This window comes from Abramis brama (genome assembly GCF_963993115.1).
Source record: "Abramis brama genome assembly, chromosome: 9".
NCBI classification, from domain to species: domain Eukaryota; kingdom Metazoa; phylum Chordata; class Actinopteri; order Cypriniformes; family Leuciscidae; genus Abramis; species Abramis brama.
In genome coordinates this window covers 43,213,128-43,219,720 of record NC_139971.1, presented here as the reverse complement: position 1 = coordinate 43,219,720, position 6,593 = coordinate 43,213,128, and the positions used below count along the sequence as shown (strand labels likewise).

Genomic DNA, 6,593 nt, shown 5'->3' with positions numbered 1-6,593 from the left:
TGCATAGAGCAAGGCGCTAATAATGCTAAGATCATGGCAGGGTTCGTACGTTTTGAAAAAACCTGGAAAAGTTATGGAATTTGAAAAATGCAAATTCCAGGCCTGGAAAGGTTTTGGAAAAATAAAAAGACCCAGAAAGTTTTGGAAAAGTCATGGATTTTTTTTTTTTTTTAACACAGCATAATATGTGATTAATACAAAAACTGTTTAATAAAAAAAATATTTCGCGTTGTCTTAACGTCCTTATTTCGGGCGGCATAACGTTCAGTTCACTTCCGATTCACTTGTTGCGATGTTGCTGAGGCGAAGTCGGTGCTGACAGAAATTTAATTGAAATGGCAGGAAAGTGGCACGAGCATGCTAAAGTTTTGCAAGCACCGGTGGGTCGAGAATGTAGCGGAAAGAGGATTGCTGCTCTGGCCGCATGTTAAACGATACGCAGAATATTAGCCTACGCCTGTCTCCTGCACGCGAGAGGAGAGAAGAAAACGAGTAAATGTCAGTTCAATTGTGAGTTCATTCTATATGTTCTTAGGAGTGTGCGATGTTGTCTATGAACTATGATGATATTGTAATCATTGTTTTAACTATGTACGAGGCACTGCGAGTGCGAGCTGACATCGCGTTTGTCTGTCATGCTTGCTTTCACTGCGTGATGTGTCAGTGCAGTTATGCCCCCAAATGAGTTTTTGTCTTATATTTATATCATATTATGTTGTTATATTAGAATATCACATGAGCAAGAGTGCCGTTTTCCTTTGCACAACTGCAAATGTGCTACTTATTTTATACAACAGTTAAATTAAAAATAAAGTTAACATTGTGAGTTACTTTTTGGACACAATATTGTCAATTTTCCCTTTATATCGCCGAGAATTTCTTCCTTTTTTTTTTTTATTACTGAAATCCGCGTTTTGAACGAATCATTTCAACGATTCAATGAACAATCACTTGTTTTTTTGAATGAATCAGCCGTTTGAACAAATCCGTTGACTCCAACAACTCGCTTAAGACAGTGACTTGCCGCCACCTACTGGTGGTTTCAGTTTCATATTTAAAGGGGTGGTATAATGCCCTTTTTTCACAAGATGTAAAATATATCTATGATGTCCCCAGAGTGTGTGTGTGTGAAATTTTAGCGCAAAATACCCCACAGATATTTTTATATAGCAAGTTAAAGTTGTCACTTTTTGAGTGTTTGCAAAAACGCACCGTTTTGTGCCTGGCCCTTTAAATGCAAATGAGCTGCTGCAGAGGGCGGGGTTTCAAGAGCTTGTGTGTGTTAGCAGCTGCTGTTACCTCACGCAGACACACTAAAATGACAGAAACTATTCTGCCTTTAATGTTAAACGGAGTCAGATAAGGATGGAGAGACTCAAGAAGAAGTGACAACATGTAGAATGCAACAGGATGTCTCTGAATGGTTAGTTGATGAATTTATGTTGCTGATGTGGAGTTAACTATCTTCAATTAGGATATTCTGTCATGATAAATCTATAAATTGCTCATATATGAACTGTTGTGAGATGCACACAGAGTGACTTTCTATTGCATGTGAAAAGATGAATGCTAAAGTTTGAGCTGACTCACAAATGTACTCTTACAACAACTTTTCCTCTTCTCAACCCGGACTGCGTGTTCCCGGGGGCGGGGTTTATGCAAATTCTAGGGTTAGTAATGTCACTAACCCGAGAGGAATGTCGTGTAGTCCCAACCAGCCGTTTGTTGTAGTCCTTTTCTTTAAAAGCAAATCTCTCCCTTTGCTTTGAACTTTGAGCGTTGTAACTTTGCAGATGTTGTTTATGTTCAAACAGCAACATTACACACTACCTAAAGTTAGAAAAGTGAAATCACACTCAACCACCCCTTTAAAGTATCCTTTAATTAAAATGTAAAAATTATAAATCATTTCATATTTAAATATTGAATAGCTTTATTTATGCAATTGTAAATGAAGTATAAATATAGTAGGCTAATGCCAGTTTTGATGCCGCTTCTGTGTCACCTCTGCACTGCAAGGATGGATTTTAATTTAATGATTTAATTTGACGTTGGTACTGTGTTATTCTAATATAATTTAATTTGAATGTAAGAATTTGACATAAAAGGTGATGCATACCTCTAAATACATTTAGAAACAATGTCCATATATAGGTGAAAATGCCCCTGGAAATCAATTTAAGGTGGCAAATATTGCCCCTTAATAAAAATGTTAATTTCGGTCACTACTGTGAACTGACCACTGCATAGAATATAAAAATTATGAATATCTTCGTGGGTCTGCTGTCAACAGCAGGCCTAAACCAGCCAGGATACCAGTACAAAAACACGATCAGTAAAATATCATCTAATTATTATCAACAAAACTTTGAAAATATATAGACATATTTTTTGTCAATATTGCACACCCATAATGTACGGTATTCATTTTGATTTCTTCAGGTCTTAAAAAGGTCTTAAAAAGCCTTAAATTTGACTTTAAAAATTGTGCAGATACCCTGTTATCACTCCACGCCAGTTCTGTTACTGAAGAATCCAACACAAGAGAACAATATGGCACAACCAAACTTGACACTGTTACATGATTGGCTGTTAGCGTGTCACTCCCTACATTGCTAGGTTACCAGAGAGTGAGTGCCTTTGTTCATGCAACCCAACCTGCTTTGCAACCTCTGGTTTCTTCCAGCGAAGAAAAAAAAATTTATCAAACGCATTTATTGATCTTGATTACGTGTCTATCGCAAGACATCGTTATCGTTTTATCACCCAGCCCTATCTTGGATCATGTACCTTTCAAGCAGCAGCAGCTCACAATGTTTCCTCCACTATTTTTAGATGCATTTTTGTCCATAGAAATGCGTTATTCAGTGCTTTAATTTGACACGACTGGTGGAAGTTTTCACTTCACATTGGGCAGACATGACTAATTCATGACACATGTTGTCGTGATTTTCATTTTCGTTTATTATCGATTTTATCGACTGGTTGTTAGGCTGGATGCATAAATATTGGTTTTGTATTAGTTTAATTACATTTTTATGGTAAAATTGTAAGTTTACTTAACCCTCTGGAGTCTGAGGTGTTTTTGGGGCCCTTGAGATGTTTTGACATGACCTGACATTTGTGCTTATTTCAGCTACTTACAACATACTATTGGCCAACATGTAATTTTGTTGTATTCAGCACAAACTCTGCTACAATAATATGTGAGCAAAATGGATGTACATGTTTGCATTTTATAGAAAAAAAATATTATGCGTGGTTAGCAGGGTCTGAAATTAACAACCGCCAAATGCGGGTAGATTTTCCGTTTGGCGAGTAAATCTCAAAAGGCTTTCCGCCACATTGGCGGGTGAATGTTCATACCAAAATATAAAATTTGCAGGGCGCACGCGCGCTCTTCTGCCTCTTAAGAACGAGCAAAGAGAGAGAGAGCCGTCTATGGAGAGAGCCCCGCCCGTTCGCGCGCACTCACTATTCAGAGCGGCCAAGCGTCAAACTTCCCCGTACTTTTTTTGATAAGCGTCCTTGACAGGGCGGCCAGAGCTTCTTTGCAGCTGAAGTCGGCGGCGGTGTGTCTGTTGACAGCGCTGAGGAAAAAGGATATGTGAAGCGGTCGCCGCCCATTTGTGTCCTGCTCATCAAAGCCGTGCAGAGCGTCTTCAGCACTCGCGGATCGTGCATTCTCCGCCGCTGGTCAGGCTGCTTCTGCTTTACACACCATGGCCGTTCTTTTCTCGAGAAAATTAGTTTTCTCATAGCTTTTGCAACACAATACTCGTTCCCTTATCTCTCAGCGAACCGAGGTTACGCAAGTAACCTAGTACGTTCTCTGCCTTCCCTTCCACATGAGTCAGGTAACACAACTGACAATTTTTTTTTTTTTTATTTCACCCCAGTGATAGTAATATTTCAAATTTTCTCTCATTGCTGTGGAATTTTTTTTATGTTTGTATTCAACATAATAGGCCTAGCTTATTGTTTCAATTAAATGTACTGAAAAGAATGTATATGTGACAAAAAAAGGCTGTCTATTATTTTGGCCGGTAAAAAATATGCTTGGCTGGTGGATTTTTTTCATCTACCAGTCCCCTTGGCAGGTGAGCTAAAAAGCTAATTTCGGACCCTGGTGGTTAGTATGTTTTGGGAAAAACATTGTCGCTGCAATAAGGCCATTTAACACATACTGAATAGTTTTCCATAAGACTTTGGAATTACTATTCTTGTAGGCTAGAATTTTTTCTACAAAATGAGGTGAAAATCATTCTGACCACTCTTTCACAAACAACAATATAACGATTTTAATTTTGCATGTCAGTTTTTGTGTCAGCACTGCTGTATGCGTGGGCCATGAATATTAATGTGATTCACACCAGGGGTGTGACTAAAGGCACTCCCCCCATGGCTAATGGGCCATCAAGGTGCTGTGAGGCAGCCTGAACAAAGAATGATGACCTACGAATGATTCACTGATGAGTAAAAAGTTAAAAAGAACAGCATTTATTCAAAATAGAAATCTTTTCTAACAATGGAAAGACTTAAAGTTATTACTATCACTTAATACATCCTTTCCAAAAAAAGAAAGAAAAAAAGACCAAACTTTTGTTTTTTTATAAAAAAATATTTTTATTCAAAGAATCCTGAAAAAACTATTACAGGTTATAAAAAATATATATTAAGCAGCACAACGGTTTCCAACACTGATTTAAAACTCATTGCCGTTTTCTGTGACACACCACAGAGCTCTGTTATAAGTTGCTCCATAAACTCTTTATGGGACAAGTTACCATGTAGCTCTTTGTGCACAATGAAAGAGTTGGTGGAAGCAATGTCCAAGAAGTGTAGAAAAATCTTACTGTACCACTTCATGGTTATGTGCTGTGTTGTGTAGTACTGTAACAGCTGATCAGACAGGTCAACACCCCTCATGTGTTTGTTGTAGGCAGTCACAGGTGCAGGACATGGAAATGTCTTTGTCCTCCATGTATCTTGTGTTTTCACCCTCATCTGCGCAGTGTCTCCTGTATAAGCAGAATGGATGTTTTTTGTCGTTTCACACAAGAATAGGTAGGCTACTTTTATATTATGACGATGTAAACGCAATTAAGCTACATTTCAACTGTAAAATATTACGTCTATGCACTTACTCGGTATGATTTCTCGATCGCACTGAGAACTGAAGGTTCACATTCCTAAAAAAACATCAAAATAAAACTTTTAGCATACATTATTCAAAGTAAACTGATGAGCAAGTGTTGGTTATGGACGAACAATGTATAGTTGATGGGCCATAGAACGGAGAAATATCTATTTATGGGCCATAGACCGCGTCACCTGTATTCACAAACATCTGTGCATAAGGCAGTATTGAAGCGTGTCATAGGCTAACCAAAATCGAGCATTTATATAAAAATAATGTAGACCGTAGGCCATCACATATTTTACCGGAGGCTGAAACATATTTGCACTAAATCACATTATATAACCTAAGCAGATATTCGCAAACAAGCTACATTACGCATAAAGAAGTATTTTAGCATTATAATCAGTGTCATAAGCTAATCAAAACTGAGTGAAATATATACGAAGTATATACATTTAGCACAGAAAGGTTGCCTACCAGTCTAGTTCATATTTCAACATGTTTCTGTATATTTATAGATGCATGTACGATATTAGGCTTAGTTCATGTTTTTACTCCAAACCCATTTCATAACATACATTTTAATCTGGCACACGACAAGTAAGACAAGAATTACCTTAAAAATCTTCTCATCTTCAAATCGCGTTCTTCTGAGCTAGGCTAAATCCAAGGTAAACAGCACAGCACAGTCTTCCAAACTCGATGAAAAGTAGAGGAGTAAGTTTCCGAAGTCTCTGGTTCTTTGTTTTGAGGTGATGAGGGCGTTTACTGGTCTGCGTTCTGCCGCGTGGATCATTTGCATGTCAATCGCACGTGCGCTCGTGGGTGTGGTCACATTATAGTTAATTAGGACGTGTTTGAGAAACTGTACATGCCGCTGCTTTCTTACGGATTACTTAAACAGAGAACATTTGTTTTTTATATAATTTACATACTTTAAAAATAGAGACTCCAAGCGTTGTATAGACATGCGTTTCAAGTCTGTGTGACAAACATTCGCTGAGTTACAGGTCATTTTCTGTCGTGTTTCAGAATGAGTTTCTCATTGAGAGAGACGGCAGAACGCGCATCATGTTTATTTTCTTTGTTTTACGAAAAACACAACATTTTGTTTTTATTATGAGTGTACACAAATAAAAGACATTTAACAGTTTTGAATGATGTACAACACAAGTATATAAAATCAAAATAAACAGAATTTTGCACTGATATAAAAAAAAAACGAGCAGATCACGCCGGCGTGATTGTCGACCTCAGGGGGTTAAAGGAGTCATCACCTAGTATTACCTTGGATACCTACTGCTGTATTATAGTCTTTCAGGCCCTTCTAAAAAAGAAAAGTGGAAAAAAAATAAACACAGAGCTCCTCAGACCCTTATTTCTGAAGGCATTATTGTCTCGCGAGATCTGATGCGATATTTTGGCTTTCGTGGACGGTCATTATAATAAT

At 37.8% G+C, this 6,593-nt stretch overlaps 1 long non-coding RNA gene across 1 annotated transcript; it reads right to left on the bottom strand.

Moving 5' to 3' along the window:
• Window positions 1-4,593: 4,593 nt before the first annotated feature.
• LOC311089059 lies at window positions 4,594-5,832 on the bottom strand. Its single transcript, XR_014607623.1, has 3 exons — window positions 5,760-5,832; window positions 5,148-5,192; window positions 4,594-5,021 (listed from the first exon to the last, which is right to left on the bottom strand). It is a non-coding gene; the product is annotated as an uncharacterized lncRNA (long non-coding RNA).
• Between the last annotated feature and the right edge of the window lie 761 nt (window positions 5,833-6,593).